The 18,615-nt window shown below is 29.5% G+C and overlaps 1 pseudogene; it reads right to left on the reverse strand.

The window, feature by feature from the left end:
- Positions 1 to 14,985, reverse strand: part of LOC124356021 — an 87,484-nt pseudogene extending 72,499 nt beyond the window's left edge.
- Positions 14,986 to 18,615: the final 3,630 nt, after the last annotated feature.

Raw genomic sequence — 18,615 nt, forward strand, 5'->3', positions numbered from 1 at the left:
GCTTTTAAATTTTATGAATTTAATACTACTTCATTCAGTACACCATTCAGTCCTGATAATTATATTACTCAAATATTATTGTACTCTTTTATTCTAGATAGTATTAATATTCTTTAGAAAGCTAATTCTGACTGTATTCTCCAGGTTAATAGTTAAAGGAACATGGTGGCTTCTTTTAAATAAAGTGAGCTTTTGTATTTCTCGAACTTGTCAGATTTTTGGAAGAGATCATCACTCAAAGAGCTACCAACTGTAGTACGTGAAGCCCCGACTGCTAATCACGGTGTGACGGATAACCTCGCCTAGTGATTGTGCAGGCAAGTATAAAAAATAAACCCATAGAGTACTCTGCAGCCCTTATAACTTGATTCAGTGTTACTCCCACACCGGTGCACACAATTGCTTGCAATTTGCACACTCTAATACACACGCATGTAGAATCCACTTCTAGACAATAATCCAATTATTGTTTGTTTCATGTTTGTTATAGAGGACTTTACTGCTAGTATTAATTAACACTGTTGAGATATACTAATAAGCTTTTACTATTGCTCTACTTTGGTAATAATTTTAAATATTATCACACAGTTATGAGCTTATCATGGCAATTTATCACTTCACATAAGAATCGTAATACTCAAGCGATTGCTAGCGGCTTTTATGCATTAATCAATCTTGCTGTTCTTTTAATTACATCCCAATGTACAATCTATTAACTGCATTATTGAATTTCTTTTCACTTTAAGTGCATAGCTTTTTTAGACTAATTCACTTACTACTATTTACATTAAGTTTATTGTTTTTGTATTTCTGATCCTAAGATACTCCCTTATCAGGTAGTGTTCAAGTCTGACTTAGTTTTCATTAAACGAAGCATTGCAGTTAAGATTTATTAGTTCAATTACTTAATTTTAATTACACTTTTAGTTAAATTTTAAAAGGAGTTTTGAGAGTTTCATCGTTCAGTATTTTAAATAACGATTTGTAGGCTCATGAAATAATCTCTAATGTATGTGTAAGATAAATGTAATTAATTTTAGTCAAAAAATTTTGGAATTAACTTTGGATTTATTATTTCAGAATAAGTTTTACATCATTTTAGGTAAATGCAGATATGTAGGATATACATTATGAATATATAATATTTGATGGTGAAAGGGTATTTAAGGTTTAGGGATTTACAAACGATGCAGATTACATCCATATACATCCAGAGACGACACAGATCGGAACATAAAGTGTTACATAAAACCTTTCCATCCAAACACTGTTCCCATATGTTAGTTTACATACATATCCCTTATTTTCATACATACGACAATATTTTGGCACAGTTTTTTGTATTATTAATTAAATTAAAATTATAAGACCTAATATGCATAATTATAAATTAGGTAACTTGTATTCACTATTGGAAAATTCTGCAGGATAGTAAAAACTACAGTCATGGAGTAAAACTTATGTAAATTTTATTGATTAAATGTGATGTTATCAAGACACTGATATGTGGTAACAACTTTATATAATCTATACCTTTGTATTTGAACGTGCACAGAAGATTGTTAGCTGAGCGTAAGCAAAGCAATTCCCTTAGCCTGTTTAAATATCTTGTTACACGGTACTCGTTGCAATCTTCTAACGAAAGTTGCCAGTTAAATAGACATATTATTATTTTCTTTTTTGTATGGCAATTAATATATTCCATACCATTGTATTTGCACGTACACGAAAGATTGTTGGCTGAGTGTAAGCAAAGCATCTCCCTCAGCCAATTTAGATATTTCATTATACGTTACTCACTCCAATGTTCTTACGGAAGTTGCCAGACAAATACATATATTATATATTCACATATTAAGCAATACATTATAAGTGGCTTCAAGGAAATTACATTACTAAATTATAACATTTACAATTAGTAATAAATTTAAATGCTTAAGGTATTATTATTCACCAGCTTTTGCAGTGTTTGTATGCATTTATTAAAAAGCATCGATAATTTTATTTATAAAATTCCCAACTTTTTAAATTTAATCATTTTGCGATAATACACCAAATTTAAGAGTAACATACTCTACTTTAAGCACGGCAGTTAAGAAATAGTTATGAATTTGATTAGTAAGTAGTTACCTTAAGTGGTGGCTCCGACAAGTATTAAGAAATATGTTACGACTAACATTATACTTACGGTGTATCCTTATAAAATCCGTTACAGTACGCAACGTTATCCAAGATCAGACATACTTATTAAAAAGAGGTTACCTTTTATATTTTGTATATCAGGCATGGGAAACAGATTTATTGCAATAAATACAAATAAGACTGATAACATTTAATAATAAAATTTTGCAATTATCATTTAAACTTATTTTGAGAGCATATATTGTATCTATTCTGAGGCTGACTACAAATATCTAATGTATTATTAAACTTGTATTTTTGTTTTACACTAATAAAAGTGAAGTTATAGATTTAAATTTGTTTAGAACACAATTTAAAAGAGCAAAATAAACAGTAAAATATTGTAACAAATCAATAATTTTAAATACGAACTGCAAGTTTTTCTACTTTTATACAAAATATCCACGTTTTGTATACCGCCTCCTGCCCTTAACTTTCTCCACCGTGAAGGTATTGTTTCAAATACAACTGGCGTCATTCTTAAAGAAGAAACATACTTACGGATATTTTTAAATGTTAAATGTCTTAGCGTCAACCACTGGCCTGTTATTGTATGCTACAGGACTTGAAGATACACAGGTAATTAAATAAAAGTTACAAGAATGAAAATTGTTTCTGTAAAAATGTAACAGGGCATATAAACTTAAGTTATTCATATTAGTTTATTTTTATATTGCTAATTTTGGTTCCAATAGGGGTGTAAGGTTTTCCACAGAAGTAGAGTTGCGTACCTTATACACCAGAAGAGAGTGAACCTTATACTGGTTCTGATGATCCCTATTGTGGAACTGAGACCATGACAAAGATCCCCAGACTTTTATATTTTACCCTTAATCTTCGTTTGTGGCTGAACCTAAAGAGACGGGTAGTGAAAGGGATATTAACCCCAAAGAGATAATCACACTGGAAGGAGTACCTGGTTGAAAAATGTTACCTCTTTCAAAGAAAACGGGAGATTATTAACTTACGAACCACAATATTGAACACATACAGTTATGTTCACCTCATTACACCAATTTTTATATTAATAAGATTTGTATAGTATTAATTTAATGGGCTTATTTTACAACTATATAATTGTACGCTTTCTAATAAGCAAACAATAGTTAGATCAAATACAATTTTTGGATATGAGATGAGTTATACAATTAGTACAAATTTTATACACAAACCGCAACTATGTATACAGTTAAAATACTCTTAATGCTTCTTTTTAAACCTGTTAAAAATATATATTCTATGGAAATGTAATTTTTCTTCACTTCTCAACATTTGACTTCTTTATCTTTTACAAGGAACTTAAAGAATGGTACAAACACTAACGTAAAAATCCTTTCCACCTGCCTGAAAGAAACTCTTTATTTCTCTGCTCGCTTGTTGATTCTAATTAAGATAAAACTGCAGAGAGCGTTATTATAGTGCGGCGACGCTTCTGCCTCTCTACTTGACATTTACATGCATTCACTCTTCTTCGTGAAAACCTTGCAAATTAGCCACTATGAATAGGTGGAAATTTGATAGTATATTTAACTTATGATATATATATATATATATATATATATATATATATATATATATAATACTGTGTTGAACGCATTACACGTAACGTAATAGTTAGTAAGCCATAAGTAGGACATTGCCTTGGCATAATTATTGCAAATTTAATTTGAAAATATTTAAAACTGAGTAATATATTCCACATTATAAATCAATGAAATCCTGGATTACAAAACTTAATCGATAAAACTACATCACATTTAAAGCTAATTAGTGATAATAGACCATATATGATGTTTACAAAGTATTCCTTCGGCCGATAATTACAATAATATTCATATACCTTTACATATTTTTTTATTGCCTCTACTACAGTGAAATGAAAATTAAACGTTTTGCGTGTGTGGTGGATTTACATAACGTATAGTTCATTTTAACAAATATTGTCCTCTTATATTAATTAAAAATATGTCCACATTGTTCATTTTCTGAGCATTTGGGGTTTAAAAGGAAACATTATGTGTAGTTTGAATAATTCAAATCAATATTATTTGATACTGCAACCTGTACTCTCGCATGCCTAAAATATTTAATGTGTGTCCAGTAATGAGTGGAACATTCTAGTTAAATTTAAATTCTACATTAACATACCTCACGTCTTAGTAAACGTCTTACAAAAAGGAATCAGCTTGTTGCCAGTAATTATTTTACTTTTGAAGATTAGGCAGTGATAGTTTTGATAATTTCATACTTTTAAAAGTAAAATATTACAGCTCGCCAATGAGAGTCTAGCAAAGCTTTACAAGATGGATAGCGTGAGGTAATGATAGAGTGCCCAATGGATAATTTGATCTTCGCAGAACAGAGAGGACGGTGAAATTGACAGCCTTTGACAGCTTCACTAGAGACCTCGATATTTCGTTCTTTAAAATGTAAAGGTACCTGTATTTCTGCATGCGACTGGATCTGAAATATCAATGGGTCCTTAGACATTGACTACAAAGTATAGAGAATGTCACTGTATCTGACTATGCATAAGGCCCCGGAGAGAGATATTGATGTATACTTCTCAATATTCATGTCTGTATCTTTTTCTATCTCGCTTCATCTATGAACACTCTCACACCAAGTATCTTAGTGTTAATAATAATACAGAACGAGGTGCATAGAAATGCAGGATATGTTAGTCTTATTAGGAGTTATGTCTTGGAGAAAAACGTTGATATTATGGAACTAATTTTGAAATTTATTCAATAGACGTTTTCTAAATTGATCTATTACAATGTATTGTTTATGTCCAGCTTCTTATTCAAATACTGTGTAAAACTGTAGATACAAATATAGAAGGAAAAAGAGTATCTGTTGTTTATGCCATAGAAACAACTTCCTTGTTTTTTTATAATCTTCCACCATAGTCTGCAAAGGCTCCAGCTTGATAATAATAGTTCACATATTATTTTTATCTAATAAATATTATTTTAATGGTGAGCCCAAAACACAAAATAATTTTTTACTATACTTTATAAAACCTAACCAATGGCGTAACAATGATGAATGGCTAAAGAGCTCATTTAGTTTATCGTAGACTACTACATGTTACCTTATACGGAAGCTCTGCCGGTTTCAATACATACATAACTGAATCGTTAATACAGTATTGGAACCATAAAAACTTAACCAAGTAGTGCTCTAAATACAAGAAACACGTCATACGAGACATTATAGGATAATTTTCACACACGAAGGGTAACATTGCTCCGTCTTTTCTTATTTACTTACTACTGTAGTTCAATAAGCAGCACTATTTGTACAAAAAAGAACTAGTGTTACCTCAGAATGGAAATTCTCATGCATGTATTCAATACAGTTTCTACCACTCTTTTTTTTTAAGATAGTGCGTGTGTTTTATAGGAAAATCACTTGTTGTCATATTCCTAAATTTGATAAACTATTCAATTGAAAAATTAATCTAGTTATTAGTGTACTTAAAAAATAAATTAAATACCCAATGACCTTAATTGCCTATGTTGAAGATAAGTAGGATAACTTCAGCGTTAAAGTTTCATCCTGCTCCGTAATGATACATATTAAGTTTTAGAATGAAATATTTCTTAACGTTGAATATTTATTTGGCTCGAAAAACCTAGTTTAGTTGTTCAACTTTTATCTTGATGATATTACAATATTTCAAAATTCAGAACCAAGAGGAGCCTTCTGTTGCTACGCATGAATTCCTAAGTCAGCAAATGAAAGTAAATTAGTCGTATCAAGTGACGATACCAATCGTTTGAAGTTGCTGAAGGTTATCAGCGGAAGAACTCTTACACAGATTGAGCTCTTACATATCGATTGAGACTGCATGAGCCTGATATGATTTACATGAAAGGCACGATCGAAGAGATCGATAACGTGGTCGTGAGTAGAATGCTTCCGTTGAGTAGCTCGGATTACATGACGTCAGTCAAATATTGAGATCACTCAATTTATGTCATAAGTCATGGAGCTTCCTTAGATGAAAATATTCTGTACTTCTAGTACACCAAACTATAAACAACTGCAGAATGTTGGAGCTTGTAAGTGACTAATTCATGATATATTTATAATTAGTTTATAAAATAAAGTTTTCAATTTCGCTCTTGAACATGTTTATTTTAAAACACTTAATTATTTTTTTGCTTAAATCTTTTTGAACGATTATACCAGGTACATTGTAATTTGTTTGATGACGCACAGTTCTTCATATTTTTTATTATCGGTTACATAGTAGCATTACTATACAAGATAATCTGCTTTTGTGCTATAATTTTTTTTTTTAGTTGGTGACAGCAAGGATACTTATAATCCCAACTAACTAATTAGTATTATTATTAGAACTATTCTGAGCTAAAGATAGTGATACATTTTCCTAAAAACCTTTACCGTACCGTAAAAGTTTTTCAAAATTTTTTCGTTGGATTTTTACAGGTATTAAACAGATTTTGGCTAAAAAGTGTAAATTAATAAACATATAATTAAAATCGATTGAAGTGTCTTTTCCAACAATACAGCTCAACAGGATGTATTCCATAAAATAAGAGAAACACCCATAGAGGGAAAATAAATTAAACATTAAAATTAGTTATAAAAACAATTTAACTACTATTACAGTTTAACAACTTCGTTATTAGGTCCCAACGTTTTAAAAACACACAAATTATCCAACGTGTATTTGAGAAGTATTGAAATTTAAGATAAATTAAATCACAGGATGATTAAGAAAACTTGGTCAATCTTTTAGAAATCGCATGTCCTGTATTTGTAAATCTAACACAAATAAATATTATACTTATTATTGGATGTTATCGGAATTCAATAGATTCTAACTTAATAATCAGAACGGTGGGGCATTATCCAGACAGTACAACCATTGGTAACTAGTTGATAAAAATTTTCTAAACTATTGTAGAAGCTTCTTCCTTTTATAAATTTGGTCCAAATTAAATACAATTTAAGTATCTTTTAAAATAGAATGGAATTTACAAGAAAAAAAAATAAGGCTTCCTTATAAAAACTCAAATTTAACTCCTCTGCCAAATGCAAAAAGTTTTCATTCCCATCCTCTAAATTTTATTTAAAACTAAGAAAAAACACTAAACATATCTTAGTGATAAATTTGCATTTCATTAAATTTTGAAATTGCTTTGTGTTTTTAAGTACTAATTATTTGGAGCATAACTTACGACTAGTATTTTCAAACCTAGTTAATTACAAGCTTTCGCTTTATTGTTCTGTTAAGAAAATTTGTATAAATTTGACGGATGTTAGTTGAATGTTCCTTTTTAAAATAAAGCAAAATAATCTTAGATATTACATGTCAAATTATCGTTTTAAATAATAATTGGTAAAACTGGAATATTTTGTAAGATTCTCAGTCCAAATTAGTATAAATTGGTTTAGATACAAGACGTAACACATGTTTTCTTACCATAATAGCTGAGATCCACTCGTTTCCATATCAGAAAGGAAAACACAATAAGTATTATAGAAAACAAAATACAGTCAAATCTAAATATATATCCCTTCACCGAAATTTAGAAACCTTGTTGTTTTACGTAAATTCAAAAGGTAAATATTATATATTCTCCCTATAAATTTCACAGGAAAACATGGGGTTTACTGGCAACTTAATTAAGGTAGATTACGGTTGAAATTTATAAGAGATCAGGTGGTTTGAGACTCTTCAGCTCTAAGCTACTTTAGAGCAACATCTAAAGGTCCATGTTACCTACTGACACCATCTACGTTCCAAAGGTCTCTAGCCCCTGGATTTTAGCAAGAAGTTGCCATCAGGAAAAGCCCTTATTGATTGTTCATTTACTCATTTTCCAGTAAGTTATAAGATATTCAATAGCAAAATCAATCCAGTTATATAATTGGGACCGAATCATTTAATAACATCCAGTTCTAAAAAACGTCTAAAGGATATTGTTTCCCAATCTTGTTGGCTTAAAGGCTTTATCATATTCCAGCGTTCTAAGTCTCTGAAAACACAACTTGTACAAACTTTGAGCACAGGTAAGCGATATAACAGCATCGCAACTTTCATGATTCCTTTTTTCATACTATCTACATATCCATTTGAAACGGAATGTGCAGGGAGAAATTATTGTAAATCTTAGTCTCTGGTATTTTCATTACATGAAGGTTCCCTTGGACCTAAAGGTTACACCTGCCCAATGAGCCTTGAATAATTTTCTAGTCTACAAAACATGGAAAGTTATGTTACCTATTCCAAAAAGAATAATGACAGCTCAAGAATAAGAAGAAGAATAAAGTTTTCAAGACATTCCAGTTCTTATAATTTGTGAAGTAAACTGATAAAGGTTGTTTTAGAGATACGTCTCACAGTACTATATTTGCAGTTGGCTTCGAAATCTCTTCAGATACAAATTAAAAGATTCATCTAGAATGGAAAATATGAGATTCCCAAAGATCCTCAGAGATGATAGATATTTTTTGGCATTTATATTTATTCAAAATTCCGTAATTAGTTCCCGCAACATGCTCAGATCTTTGAGGATTTAAATATGGTTTTCTATTCACTTTATTCCACTGCAGTGTATCGTAGTACAGAGAATATTTCGTGGAGCGTATTCTACTAATACGTAGTTACATTAAGACTAAGGGATATAGTATACAGATTACAGGAATACTTATTACGTTTTTAAATAATTAATTTTTATTGTAACTTTTGTCTAACAATTCCTTTTTGGACTCATGACATTCATAAAAATTTAGCCTACATCGTGATCTAACAACAGGTAATCACCTTGTCGTTCTTAGTATATGTTCATTGAAATTTTTTGTTATTCTTAAGCAATTTGTTAAAACAAAATTTAATTATTGGACCTTCTGGAGGAAAAAAAAGAGTGTGATTATTTAAATAATATAAATTTTTTTAAATATTTTTTTATAAAATAGTTTAAAAGTAATACAGGAGATCTTTATAAAATTTATTAAAATTTTTCCCAACACATTTTAGTTTGCAGAATTACTGATGATGGTGACAAAACGTTCCACCTTAAATTATCTAATGAACAGTAAACGCTCCTCTCTTATAATTTTTAAATTGGTAGGGACAGATAAATCTATTCATCTTACATACGTCAAATTAATAAATGAATTTTATACACAAATAAATTAGAAAAGCAAAGTCATATATTGATTTCAATCTTAATCCACATTAAAAATATGGAACAACAATTAGTTTAACAGTTACATAATTCATTTACAACAGTCCACAAAAACTTTTAAATCGCTAGTATTACTTAATGTTTCAATCAAGGAAACGCTTTCTACTGTTGTATAGCAAGGTATAAAATAAATAACAATTCCTACTATTTCTTTAGTATATTTTTAATCTGCACATTTTTAAGAACATAATTTTTTTCTTCAGCTTTAGGTCAAAGGTCTAAACCCCTGGAAATTCAATAATTTTTAAATCCTCTCCAGACTATCGCTATAGTGAGCTCTTTTATGCAAATAAGACCCTGTGTAAAACTGTAGATATAAATATACAAGCGAGCAGAGTGGCTGTTGTTTATGCAATGCAAACAATGTCTCGCTTATTTTTGCCAAACTTGCATAATAATATCACAGTGTTCTCCTTCTTTAGTAACATCATTTACAACAGTTTTACCATTGAAATATTTACCCCAGTTTCCGTAATATTTACAACTGGTATAAATATGTAATCAACTACAACTAACCGCGTCGAAATTTAAAATTATAAATAAAATGGGAGTGTTTGTATTTAGTTGAAATATACTAGCCTATAGTTAAATTAAATAGTACTTAATAATAGTAAAACAAAAGTCCCAACGAATTTGGTGAATCATACATTTCTTAGGAGAGTCCTTTTCTCGTATTAAGGATATTTTATTGATAAATTTATAGTTTATTCAAAATAAATCCTAAAACTAGAGGAAAGATGGTGTTTACTTCCTAGATTTCTCTACTTCTAAGGGACATGAGGGATTGAAAGACTAGGAACATGATTAAGTATTAATTTAAGCATATATTTATAATCAAATTGGTGTGGTTTTTACTGTCCAAACCTATCCAATAAGGGATATAGTTCAGGAATACGTTTTATTGAATTTTTGTTCTTTAAATGTTCCATATGCACAACTAACTCATATATACACACATAAATGTATGTATTCTATTGAAAATTTTAAAGATATTATAACTTATTTTTAATAATTTACATACACAAACTTCAGTATTTGACGCTACAATAATGAACATTATAAAGTATTAAATATTCTGCTGGAATTTGTTGCTATCTTTCTTCTTGCTTACGGACAATCTTTAACAAAAACGGTACGAATAAAGATGTCCTTGAAGTTTAGTAATAATAGAAGAATATGTGCCAATAGTGGAAGTAGAAATTTGTAAAGATATGTTACAATTGTGTATTAAAACTATGTATTATAATTATGTATTTATCTAATGAATCAGGAATCGCTCTACGCACATAGCCACTACCGTTTTAAAAATACTAAGAAAGGAGCGTATAATATACACTATGGTTTATAGCGGGTCTATAGATATCCAATGATTTATATTATATGAAAAACACAAAATACAAATCAAAAGTACCTATTCAAGGTTATTGAGAAGTGTCTAGTTGTCAGTAAAAACTGCGGAAACGAACAAGAGCTTAAATGTATTATTTTTATTTTCCATGATAGTCGAAATTTATAATAACGAGACCAAGTCCGTATAATGATTTTATTATCTTATTTAAGTAAACCAAATTAAAAGAAACTGAAAATAGTGTATCTATTACAAGGATACTATCGGTTTTTTATTTGAACGCTTAAGCTCATTAGATACCGCTGTAACCGGCTAAGTGCAGTCTCGTGTCTCTTGTCCAATGCTACAAAGACAAAAAAGGCTGAGTAGAGCTTTCAGGTCATTTACATAAATGTGAGTCTATTTCATAGAGGAGTTCTCTACACGAACTGTAGGTTGGATTGGAAGCCAACCAAGAACCTGGGCCATTGACCAGGATTAATTATGTTTGAATACAGAGATCAAGTATTCTTGCTTGTTATACTGTATTAAACTTATGTCAGAGCAATTTCCAAGGTAAGTACGAGTTTAAGAATTTATTCAAATTAATATTTCTTTGTGAAATGAAATTATTTATATTACTTAGTCTAGCATGGTTCCTAGATGAAAGTATCTCCACTCTACGACTCTACGTATAATATATATATATATATATATATATATATATATATATATATAATATATATATATATATATATATATATAAAGACAATTCCTTCGGGATACGAGAAAATCAAAAATAGTTTAAAATCCCGGCGTGGTCTTTAAAGCTTTGAAATATTAAATGAAAGAACTTGTTAAATTTAATAAATTATTGTGTGTAAACATTGCATTATGACCACACAATAATATGATTAATTAGTATTCAATTTTTTAATTTTTAGAACTTCAAGAGTAAAAGCAACAAAAGTGTAACAAAAGTAAGAGCACTTCTTATTTCAACATCGTGGCAACAAGGCTAATCAAGTAAATTATTTCATAACAATGAGCTAAATATGAGTTTTAATATGAAAGGTATTGAAATTTCTTTGCTTATAAATTGTGATACGGCATATTTACAGTAACTGAAGAAACAAAAACGGAGGGACGGGGCATTAGCATGATTCAACAAACAAAAAAACGGAGTGAACTCCGTGATTTGAGGACACAAGCGAGTGTGATTATAGCAGAGCGTGATTATAGCAAGTGGAATGCACGAAGCACTAATTGCAATTTGTGAGACAGGAAATCGTCGAGGAGACATCGCATCTATTTCTTACGGATGGGGTGTACGGTATTGATTAGGTATACAAATACTGGTATAATTCCTAGACTTAACCAAGGTAATAGTGTGATAAAGCAAACATGGGTTAAGGATGAACACGTAAATTACTGTATTATGCATCATCTTCAAATATGGGTGACAACTGACATAATTTACATTAAAAACATAAAACCAATATTTAATACATTTTATTGTTTTGTGAGGCCTTTCGATATCCATAAAATTTCTTTTTTTTTTTTTTTTTTTTTTTTTTTTTTTTTTTTTTTTATGTGTCTGAAGAAGATATCTTGGATATCGAAAGGCCTCACAAAACAATAAAATGTATTAAATATTGGTTTTATGTTTTTAATGTAATTTTACAGTGACCAATATAAGCTCCATCTACAGCAACTGACATAATGTAATTATTTGAATGCGTTGTATTATTGAATTTGATTTTAGATTTTAATTTTCAATAACAAGTTTTACATACATAGACTTCAGAAAACTGTACTATTTAGAATCCAAGATTATTTTTTGGAAATTGTATAGGCTTGTAAATTTTTTTTCAAGGTAAAAGAGAAAACTCAAATTTTTCGTCGGAAATTAAATTATTTAGAACTAGAAATACAAAACCCATAACAGAATTTATTCACAATTAACTTCTTAATTTTATTAATTAATTATTATTATTAATTAATTAACTGCTTATATTCAGGTCTCCATATATATTAACCCTAAAAATTGGGTACCTTATATATGACATACATCCAGTTTCATTTTAAAATACCATAGGACCCTGTCGTATTAATAATAACAAGTGCTTTCACTAAGAAAGCTGTACACTTTGACATAGGAGTTCCTCTAAATTGTGTAACTGAAATCGTAGGAGCTATTCAATGAAATACACTGAATTTTGCGTAGAACCTTCGGGCAAAGTCTGTGCTACTGCTTTATGTTACGCTGTTTTCCAAAGGGGTCGTTTTAAGATATACATTATTTGAATAAATAAAATGTATAAGCACAAAAACTATTCTACTGATCCTACCATTCTTATAGCACACAAACAGCATGTTTACTGGGTAATTAAATTTAATCATTTATATACATAAATTGTGTATTACATATTTAATATTATTCAACTACGTAATCTTAAGTACTGTCTAAAATTACGTAATATAAATTAGAATACATAGTGCAATAAAAAACTTGATGGAAATATATCGTGTACTGTATTCACTATCATAGTTCAGTAAATAAATAAAAATATATGTAAAAAGTTATAAATGTTTTATTAGAACAGTGGATATATTATGAATCGAAATAAGGTATAGTATAATACGAAACACCGATTTCTGATATCTTATGAGTTACAAATGACAGAGTTGATGTTGGAATTGTAAAGGATACCATATGCAAGTATGTGTAACTATCTAATTATCCTTAAATCTCATGAATTGTTCACAATGAGATTTAAACTCGAAATGGTTTAACGTATGAGACCAATGAAAGCAGTAATTAAACTTGTAATTTATTATTCATGTAACTAACTGTAATGAAAACTGTTTGATGAAATGAGGCTCACCACATTTACTTTATTCCATTCAAATGTTTTCTGATGTGAAAAATGCACAGTACATTTATCGCAAAACAAACGAACGCTCGTTAAAAAAAACAACGAGTCGTGGTTGCTAAAGTCACGAGCTATGCAGTCCCCATTGTTTGTTTACATGCCCCATGTTTATAAACACATGTCATATGTGCCACTTTAATTTGTAACAATAATCAAAATTCAGGAAAATAACCGTCATTTTATTTATACTGGAAAACACTTTGCTTTAAACCATATATATTAGTAATTATATAACTCTATTTTTATATCTAATTTGAATTGTTTTACTTCCAGAACCATCTTCTGAGTACATGCATACAATAAGTATATATATATATATATATATATATGTACATATATATATATATATATTTAAAGTAATGTATTACTGATTTGACATATTCGTCATTCATTTTAATAATTTTTATATGCATTTTTCAAGATCATCCTTTTATACTTTAGGCCCTTAAATTTTACGCAAATATCTTAAAACATATATATATCTATCTATAGAATGACATTCAATTTGATTATCCAAGTAAGTCTCTTGAACGTTTGGCCCTTTCCGATTTTTGTTATATACTTTTTCTTTTTACTTATTCCAACATAAATACAACTAATGAAATAACAGGAATGAACTCAAAAGCTACTTTGAATTTCACATGGTTAAATCAGTAAAATGTTATTGTCACGTTATATTTCTTTCGGCTTGCCATACAATTTGGGCTTTTACCAAAAGGTCTTACTGTGAAATTTCCTATATCTGGTTTACCAGTTTTTATGCACCAAAATATTAACAGTTTAGCAGTTAACACTAGCACAATTCTTAGAAATACAGTTTATGATCTGTACAGAAGACAACTGTCATTCCACTATCATCAAGCATACAGATTTCAAACAGTTTTTGTATTTTAGCTTTCCATGCACGCTACCATTTATTGATGAAATTAGACAACATGCCATGAATTTAATTTCTACAAAATGCAAAATTCATCAGCGAAAGTTTACCAATCTTTATTATCAAACATATGGTTTTAAACATTGCCCAAAATGTGTACATACAACACTCTGATTATATGAATAATATTCTATGTTCGAGAGAATTTATACCACAGTTCCAAAATTACTCAGTTAGTGACACAAAATATATTGCATACGCAACAACAAGAAGAAACTCCTTTACCCTTGCAATCCTCAGTAACATGTGAATTACAGCCCACTTCAAACACCAAAACCATATCCATAGACTCGTCTCTATTGAATAGCTTCAGATTACCTCCACCACCACCTCCGTCTTCATCTCCCACCCCATTCTCATCGCAAACTTCCCCATCTCGACAAAACAATAACCTTACACAATTTTCAATGCAATGTGACGAGTTGAATTTAATTAACTTATCAGATTATAATCTGCAACTAAATGAAATTTCTCTGTTGTCTAAGGGACTTAACTTTGCTCCAACTCCAATTTTTGACCACATTCAATTAGTGATGGATACTATTCAATTTGCCCGAAATGTGAGATTAAAATATTTTTTTGATAACAACAATGACTCTCAAATGAACACAAAAAAATAATTAACAATTTACATTGCATGACTGTTGAAATGAAAAACGTTCACTGAACACTTTAAAGATACATCAAGTTGGGAAACCACCACCATTAAGTCCAGACCACCCTATCGAACAATTTTTGAACGTTATTTTATCTAACATTGCTAACCCAAATGATTTTTCTGATGATTTGCCAACGTCATCAAATCTCTCTAAGGAAGAATCTAAAGCCATTTCTTCACTGAAAAATAACACAAAAATATTGTAATTTTGCCTGCTGACTAAGGTGATGTAACAGTTATCATGAACATTTCAGACTATATTAGAGAAGCCAACCGTCAATTAGAACATGAAGGACACTTATCAGTTATTAAAATCTGATATGACAAACCACTTTAATAAAGAAATAACGAAATATTTGAAAGAAAATTATATTAAAGAGGGATTGCCAAAAGAGCTAATTGATATTTTAATAAAACACAAATCCTCAAACACCCGTTTTTATACCTGTTACCGAAAGTACACAAAACAAAGATATCACACCTGGCCGTCCCATAGGTCGCCTCAATATCATCTCCTCCACAGAAAAGAATATCAGGGTTTGTAGATGTACACCTACAGGAGTTTGTCAAAAATTTACCATCTACTTGAAAAACACTGATCATTTTATTGAAAGATTAAAAGAAATACCCCAACCTATTGCAACAAATGTGACGTTAGTTACGATTGATGTAACTTCCTTATATACTAATATTGACCACAATAAAGGTATAGAAGCTGTGAAACACTTTCTAAATAAAAGACCTGGAAATTCAAAACCAAGCACTAACTTCATCATTACTCTCATAAATTTTATATTATCTTCCAATTGTTTTCGATTTCAAAACAAATTTTATTTACAAAAGAAAGGAACAGCCATGGGTACCCGAATGGCCCCATCATACGCAAATCTTTTTATGGCAAAATTTGAAACAAGAGTTTCTACATTCTCAAACATTTAAACCTTTATTCTGGACTAGATACATAGATGACATTTTTATGTTATGGACAGAGAGTAATGAAAAAACTTTTAGATTTCTTAAACGCATTGAAACTGCTTCGATAACAATTTAAAATTTACTTGGAAAATTTCAACAGAGTCAGTTACTTTCTGGATATTGACGTTTACATCAAGAAAGGTTACTTGAAACACAAAATTAATGTAAAAACCTACCAACACTTTTCAATATCTACACTACAACAGTTGTCACCCTGTATATGTAAAAAGATCAATTCCCAAAAGCTTGGTCTACACGAGCAACTAAATTATGCAGTGAGAAGTGAAGATCTTAAAAAGTATTTTTAGTAACATATATGATGCTTTTTTAAAACGAGGATATCCGAAGAAGCTATTGAATGAGAAGCTACAGCTCAATGAAAGTAACCTTAATAACAATTATGTCAAAAAGAAATATTATGGATGAGCCTAAATTAATAACACAATATCATCCTGGTCTTTACAAAATTAATAACATTTTTTAAAGTAGCTTACAAAATTCTTCAAAATTTCTCCACTGACAGACTCATTTCTAAAATGTATTCCACGTATTGTTTTTAAAAAAGACCTCCTATCTTAAAGGACATTATATCGAAACCAAAATTACCAGCTGATTCTGATGTGGAAAATGAAAATAAATTAAAGGAGCACATCCATGTAATAAATCAAGATGCATGGTGTGCAATCAAATACAAGAGTCATCAAAATTCGAAAGTAGTTCAACTAAAAAAGTATACAAAATTATTGGAAATTTGACATGTGATACAAAAAATGTAGTATACCAAATTCAGTGTAAAAAAAATGTCCTAAAGACTTACATTGGCTCTACAACAAATAATTTAAGAATAAGAATGACAGGTCACCGTTATGATTTTAAGCATAATGATGAATCAAAAACCATTAATCATTCATAGTAAAATACACAAAGAATCTTTTGAAAATTTATACAGTAAAACAATACGATCAATAAAAATAATTCAAATACATCACAAAATTAAGAAATTTAGAACAAGCATGTCAAATTGTCACCAAAATCTAAATTTACCACTATGGATTAAAATTTATATACATTATCGGATAAAACACCTAATCCCTGATCAATTTGTCAATTTATTTATTGAACTTCGTATGCATTATATATAAAATAACTTTTTTAATTGACATGTTACAAATTCCTTCACAAAACAGAGAGAATACTGTATACCAATTGACCAATTTAAAGGTAAAAGATGATGAATATATATATATATATAGTACCATTTATGCATTTAGCTGAGAATATACTGTTAAAGTATTTAGCTTAACTTCTGTACTAGCTAGAACTCAAATGACTTGGCTACGTCACTGTCTCCTTGTAATCTGTAGTCACCACGTCATCTAGGAACACTAACTAAGCAGTCGATAACTGCAATGACGTCACAGTAATTGTACTGTTACTATCTAGTTACCAAACTATTTGGAACAACCGAATAAAATTTATTACATTACCTTTGACTTATTACCTATTATAAAATTATTACATACCCAAAAAGTTATTGATAAAGATTGGCCCATAACAGAAGTTAATGTAATCTTAAATATTAAGTCTTGAATTTAGCTTAAATTATTAATACTGTACAACACAATCGCATACCTTGAAAAAAGAATGTATAGTTTACGATATATCTGAAACAAGATGGAAACAAAACCATGATATCGGAATATTTAAGTGATTTGAGTTTTGCTGTATCAATTCAATTTCAGTAATGTATAAACCCTAAATATGTTTTTCATCATATATCCTCTACAGGTACAGCAGGCAGATTAAAATAACATTTTTATAACAACTTAAATACATTTTTATTAGCTTAAACTTCTGATAATAAAACAAATATTGTTGTACTAAAGAAGGAATAGTATAGTAGTTTCTTAGAAAATATTATTGTTTTATGGTATTTCGGAATTAATTATTAGTTACTAAAATTATAAAGATTCATCGTGGAAAAATATTCAAACAATTTGAACGATCCTTTTTTAGTAGCGTAAATGTGTATTAAATTTTAAACCAAATATAGTAGTTACAATATTATGCAAGATGCTATGCAAGATACTTATGCAATATTAAATCGTGATAATCACAATAAAATCTTAATCGTGATATAGGGGTACTCAGGTGATTTCGAAGTATGTTAAGACAAAATGTCACATTCATTCCGAAACACATTCAGTCAAAGGTAACTTTTACTACACAGGATTTCAGTACCTCGTTAAAATAAATGTCTAACAACAGACGAGGTTAAAATCCTAATTAATTATATTTGAAAGGGAATGTGTTCAATTTGTTCAACAGGGTTATATAACATTAGGGATTTTTGTTTCTAAAGGATTATACAA

This window comes from Homalodisca vitripennis, chromosome 2 (assembly GCF_021130785.1).
Source record: "Homalodisca vitripennis isolate AUS2020 chromosome 2, UT_GWSS_2.1, whole genome shotgun sequence".
Taxonomy (NCBI): Eukaryota; Metazoa; Arthropoda; class Insecta; order Hemiptera; family Cicadellidae; genus Homalodisca; species Homalodisca vitripennis.